We start from the raw sequence: 6,149 nt of genomic DNA, 5'->3' as shown, positions 1-6,149 counted from the left end.
CCTATTTAAAAAGCATAGATGTGTGAGCCAAGTTTTTATTGTGCTAGGGGCTCTGTATGCAGCTTGTGCCTTTTGATTTGAATTTTGCCACTTTGGATTGAACTCTTTGCACAAAATGTGCACAAGTGTGGGGTTCTTTTTGTTTTGTTTTGTTCACTTGGTCTCGTGTGCAAACCTTGCCTGCTCCATTTGAAAGTGTCAATTGATCCGTGTCCTATCTTGCTTTCTCTGCTAAGCACAATAGGGGCTTGCGTCAGAAAAGACATTCATTAGCCAGATACCAGAGCATATGGATCTGAAATTGTATTTAGCAGGCCAATGCTCAAACCACTGAGCTATTCCTCCCCCCTCTTCTCCCTCCCCGATTACGTGTACTAAAGGGCCATGAGGCTATATAGAAGTGTATTGCAGTGTTTCAAACAATGCTTCGTTACCATGTATACTCATGCCACACAGTGGTGTAGTTCCTGGTATAGCCAGATATGAAATTTGATTACTGTTAACAAATTTTCTTAAAGTGACCTGTGTATCAACTTTATCATAGTATGTGGCAACCAGTCGTTGCTTCCTCAAGTGGTGCAGTTCACCCTCATTTTACCTGTACAGGGACACTCTCCTTATTCCATTTTCCCCTGAAGATGAATACTACTTAAGCCAGTCCAATTGTGGAACAGAACAGGACAATTTCTTTAGGACAACAATTACATTATACTTATGTAGTACCATTTTCCCTGGAGGATATAGAAACTCTTCACAAACTAAATTCAATTTATAGCTCATAGATCATTTAGTATGGTGTAAAATCTCTGTAATGAACATGGAACCTGGAAATCCTCCCAGCTCTGCAAAGGACTTGGAAGTAGTATGGCGGAACCCCTCATTGATCTTCATGGGGAAGCAGGCTACTCCAGTTCTCCCAGCCCGTGCGGTCATTTCAGGCTAAGCCCTCTCCCTTCCCACACGAGCCACAGATATCTTCTGCCAGCTGGGGGTCTGCCTAGAGCCCACTGCTGTATGTGGCAGTGGGGCCAGGAATGCTCTTCCAGTCCTGCTGCTAGTGCAGGCTTTATTCTGGAACTGAGCACTTGGTGCACTCTGGGCATGTCAGACCCAGAGTAAGGGGAATTTCCACAGCTGATGAGTGGGATGATACTGCTGGATTTTGGAGGAGACTGGGTTATGTTGCAGACCCTACCAATGACTCTGTAAGGAGCCCGTCTGTAAGGGTACGTCTCTATTGTAACAGGGTTTGATTGCCACTTGTTTAGACAAACCTGAGCTAGTTTTAATCTAGCTAGCTTGGGTAATGGAGTAGTATAGCTGTGGCAGTACAGGCTTCAGCATGGGCTAGTCACCTATGTAATTACTCAGGGCTCCAACTGGGCTTGTGCAAACCGTGATGAAGCCTGGGCTGCCATGACATCACTGCTACCAGCATCCAAGCTAGCGTGGGTCTGTCTAAACAACCTGCAATTACACTTGTGATTGCAGTGCAGACCTTCCCTAACACTAAGAATACTAACAAGAAATGCCCAAGCTATTGTGCTGTGAGAGTGATATCTCTGTGGTTGGGGTGTGTGAGACAGAGAGAGACAGACTATTCATGAATTATGGCAATTTCTGGGCCTTCTCTGCATAGACTCTCCACTTTATTTTTAATGTTCAGACTGTCATATTTAATATTTGGTTTAGATGAGCTCATGTTATTTAGATTCTTGGAAGTTGCAAGGCCAGTGCACTAATCCACTGCACAGGGCTGTACGTTTGTAGACTTCCTGTCCACCTTCCGAGAATGTCAGCATTGGAGAGTATGTTGCTATTTTAATCCCAGGAATTTCAGTATAGGATTTCACTTGTTTTGAGCATGATAACCTTTCTCATCACAATGAGCCTACTGGACAAGACGGACGGGTGTAGCACGCTTCCTGTGTACTCGCGTGAAACCCATTCAAACTGTTCTACATGGAAAAAATGAGAAGTGAGTTTAAAAATATCAACTCAATTGTTAATGGCTCCTGGAGAGAAGGGGTGGGGAGAGATCTGTAACCTACAGAGAGTACTCAGATACAATAGGGGAACATGTTTTCACCAGGGAAATGTCCAGGGTAAATAATGTGGTGATAGGAAAAGCTTACTAACATTCACTAGTCTTTTCTTCTTCCCCTCAGCACTATATGCCTCTGAGTTGAGGCTGGGGTGCGGAATTGGCTCCTTTTCAGCCCTGGGTTTCAGGACTTTCAGCCACAGTCTCCACTCCCTCCTGTACCAATATATGGGGTCAGGAGGGAGCCAAGTGAGAGAGTCCCAAAATTTACCATGAAAAGTCTGCACGTGGCAAACGGTGCTCTGCTAGCCTTGAGATAACGTGCTCTTTGGTGTCCCAGACATGGAAACTATCTCACGGCTTGCCAGCCCTTTGGGGGAATGGGACAATCTGCCTCTACGGTTACAGAGGGTAATGAGGTGACAGGGAGAAAGGGTGAGAGTTTGAGACAGATTTTGTGGGGTGGAGGGGGATAGAAAGGTGCAATTGTGGTGATCCTCTTCCCTGTCCCCCACCTCAAACAAAATAACCTGGATGTGGGGCTCTGACAGTCCTAAAACAGCTCTGCGTTTTCCAACCAATAATCACATTTATTGGGTATTTCTAACTGAGTTATTTCTACCCTTGTTGAGCCCCATTCTCTGTAGGATTCCTGAGTTCCTGTTCCCCTTTACCTAGGGTCAGGAGCTGAGTGAGACAAACCTACCATGGGTCTTGTTTTTGATTTTCAAGTCATTAAAGAGCTCCTGACAGAACCATATTGATATCTTACTATTCTCTTCCCTTCTCCTCAGGATAGTTTGCAATTGTGCCTTCAGTATCATCTTCTTGAGAAACTTCCAGCTCTCCTCAACTCTTTTATCCCTTAGATTTTCTCCCCAAGGGACTTTACCTACCAGTTCTCTGAGTGTGTCGAAATTGGCTTTTTTGAAGCTCATTGTCCTTATTCTGATGCTCTCACTCCTTCCTTGCCTTGGAACCATGGATTCTATCGTTTCATGGTTGCTTTCACCCCGGTTGCCTTCCACCTTCAGATTTGCAATCAATTCCTCTAGTTTAAAATGCCTGCTCCCCAGTTACTTCCTCCACTTTCTGAAACAAAAAGCTGCCCCAATACAGTCCAAGAACTTACTGGAAATTTTGTGCTTTGCCATATTACTTTTCCAACAGATGTTTGAGTAGTTAAGGTCCCTCAGGTCTTGTGTTTTGGATATTTCTGCTCTTTGTTCTCGAAATGCCTCACCCACTTCATCTTCCTGATTTTGTGGTTAAGAGAAGCCACTACTCTACCATGAAGTCACTCTTATTTTTTTGCCCTTTTATCTTTACCCAGACACTTTCAACTGGTCTGCCTCCCGGACATCAGAACAAGTGTCAATATTTTTGATGTATAATGCAACACCTCCTCCCTTTTATTCTCTGCCTGTCCTTCCTGAACAAGCTGTATCCCTCTATGGTAATATTCCAGTCACCAAATTTATCCCACCATGTTTCTGTGATGCCAATTAAATCATAATTTAGCTTATGGTGCTAATATTTCTCATTCTTTCCTATTTATTGCCTATACGCCTTACATTTGTGTATAGATCTCTCAGATGTTGAGCAGATTTGCCCACTGATTTCCCTCTCATTGCTCCTATGACCCTATTGTAATTTTCCATGTCCCCCTTAACATCTAGCCCTCAGTTAAAGATGCCTTGTTTTATGCTTACATGTGGGCTTTTGTCACATGCCCCTTGGGAACCTAGTTCAAAGCCCTCCTCATTAGGTTGGTGAGTTGGTGCGCAAAGATACTTTTCTCCTTCTTGGACCCCATCTCTTCCCAGCTTCCTGGAATGGCATCCCATAGTCAAGGAAGCTGAAGCCCTTCCATTGATGCTGCCATGAATTCATCTCCAGGATGCATGCGTCCCTGTCTTGTCCTTTATCCAGCTGCCTCCTCCTCCTCCTCAATCATTGAGGTCTGCTCCTTACCTTTATCCTTGCTCCCAGAGCTCTGTGATCCCTGCTGATCTGCTCAGGGTCCTACCTGGCAGTATTACTAGGGCCCATGTTGATGAGTTGCATGGGGTAGTGGTCAGAGGGATGGATGGGTCTCGGCAACCTTTCCATGACATCTTGGATGTGGGTCCCAAGAAGGCAGCACAGTTCCCAGGACATCATGTCAGATTGGCAGATGGATACCTTAGTCCTCCACAGAAGAGAGTGCCTGACCATCACCACCCTATGATGCCTCCTCTTGAGTGCACTAGCTGTGAGCCTCCTAGCCTTGGGTACAGCTGTCTCCTCCTTTTCAATCGCTGGGGTCTGCTCCTTACTACCTGTTTCCAGTACAGCATAATGGTTATTGACCACAATGGGTGGGGGACCTGATTGAGGGTGTGGAGCACTGGTTGCTAGCCACCTCTGGCAGTAGACAGTTTCCTGCCCATAAAGCAGCCAGTTCTCCTCATTTCTCTGGGGACGCTGTAGTTGTGTGTGGGGGTCACAGCCATGCAAAGTGCAAATCAACATTTGTGGATCTTGGACTGGGAAGGCCCCCTTACTGCCACTGACATTCATTCTAATTGTAAATTCTCTGTAATGCAAGTCTACAATCATAATACCCATGAGTTCTATTTGTAGGCCTGATGGATGACAAAGGAGATAAACATAATTTTCCCCTTTTTACAGATGCAGAAACTAAGGCACAGGATGGTGCAGTGATTTGTCCGAGGTCACCCAGTAAACCAGTGACAGAGCACAGAATAGAATCCAGTTCTCCTGGGTCCCAGTCCAGTGATCTGACCATTAGGCCATGCTTCCAGCTGGGGTATTGCTTGTGTCCAGCCTTGTAACATGTGAGCAATCGATGGGATAGGAGTGATGCAATTCACCACTAACCACTGCAGAATGGGACCACAGGAGTTTAACTCACTCAGATTAAACACTATATGGTTTGTCACTTATTTCCACTTTGATGAAATGTTATAGACTGTAGAAAATTAGAAGGCGGTTATTGAACTTTGTCCTGAACTCTAAAAGACCCATCTAGAGGAAAGTTGAAAACAAGCTGTAAGAAATGAGGGAGGTTTCCAGATCTGGATAATTTGTTGAGATTTCAAAACCTAAAAGGAGAACAGAACTTCACCACATGATAAACCAAGCCCCAAATGAAATCTAAAGTCCCTTGTTCAATCTGTGCAGAGCTGACAGCACATGCTTTTCTTATACCTAATTTTATTGTGTTGGCTGAAGTCAAATATGGGTGTCGGAAGAACACTGATACCCCCATATTAAGAAGCTTTTCCCTTCCTCTTTTCCTTGGGCAGCCTCTATTTGTCTGATGTATTTTGTATGACAATATTTTAATTATACTCTTATAATTTATTACAAATCATTTTAAAGGCTCTTGAGTGCCTTGGCCATAGAGGAGAGAGAGTTTTATAAAATAAAATCATCATTTTTTTTCAGATGTTACCAGAAGAAATGCTGATTAAAGGTGCCTTTTGTTCAGTACATGATTTAAAAGGTGACTCAAAAACCTGCCCTTGTCATTCATGCAACTAAAGCCTGTTTATAAAACAATGACTGTGGGCTTCTATTTATTGTTGCGCTTACATTATGTTCAGAGCTGCTAGAAATGAAAATCCAAAATGTAACTCCTCTGTGTGCAGTTTACTTTAATTAGAGTGAAATTCTGATGAATCATGAGTTCTGCCTGCCTCAGAGGTGCATGAAGAATCCAGTTTTGGCAGCAAACAGCCAGGTACAGCAAGTACTACAGTTTACTAGTTGTACTTGCCATCTGCTGCAAAGACTTGTTTTTTGTCCTGGAGTCACATGCTAGCTTGTGATCTGATCATGAGATGCCAAGGATAACCTTCCAATATTAATTTTTTGCATCTGGAGTTTAAAGGCAGAGCAAAAGAAGGAAAGCAGAAAAGAACTGGCACTTGCCTATTTTAGTTAGTTTAGCTTAAAAAAAAAAACTTACCTCCTGCCTCTCTCTCTCGCACACACACACCTCTCTCTCCTCCCCCTCCCTCTGCTGCACTTTGGATAGGGAGAGGAAGCCACTAATAGCTATTGGGGAAAAAGCTGTGGGCCATGGTTAATTGCGTTT

General features: G+C 43.9%; 1 long non-coding RNA gene across 1 annotated transcript; it reads left to right on the top strand.

The window, feature by feature from the left end:
- The first annotated feature begins 1,904 nt into the window (after positions 1–1,904).
- Positions 1,905–5,581, top strand: LOC115659234. Its single transcript, XR_004002489.1, has 3 exons — positions 1,905–1,978; positions 4,718–4,980; positions 5,498–5,581. It is a non-coding gene; the product is annotated as an uncharacterized LOC115659234 (long non-coding RNA).
- The last annotated feature ends 568 nt before the right edge of the window (positions 5,582–6,149 follow it).

The sequence above is a fragment of the Gopherus evgoodei genome, chromosome 10, assembly GCF_007399415.2.
Source record: "Gopherus evgoodei ecotype Sinaloan lineage chromosome 10, rGopEvg1_v1.p, whole genome shotgun sequence".
In the NCBI taxonomy this organism is placed as follows: Eukaryota; Metazoa; Chordata; order Testudines; family Testudinidae; genus Gopherus; species Gopherus evgoodei.
The sequence above is the reverse complement of the archived record's forward strand: the minus strand, read 5'-3'. Positions and strand labels throughout refer to the sequence as shown.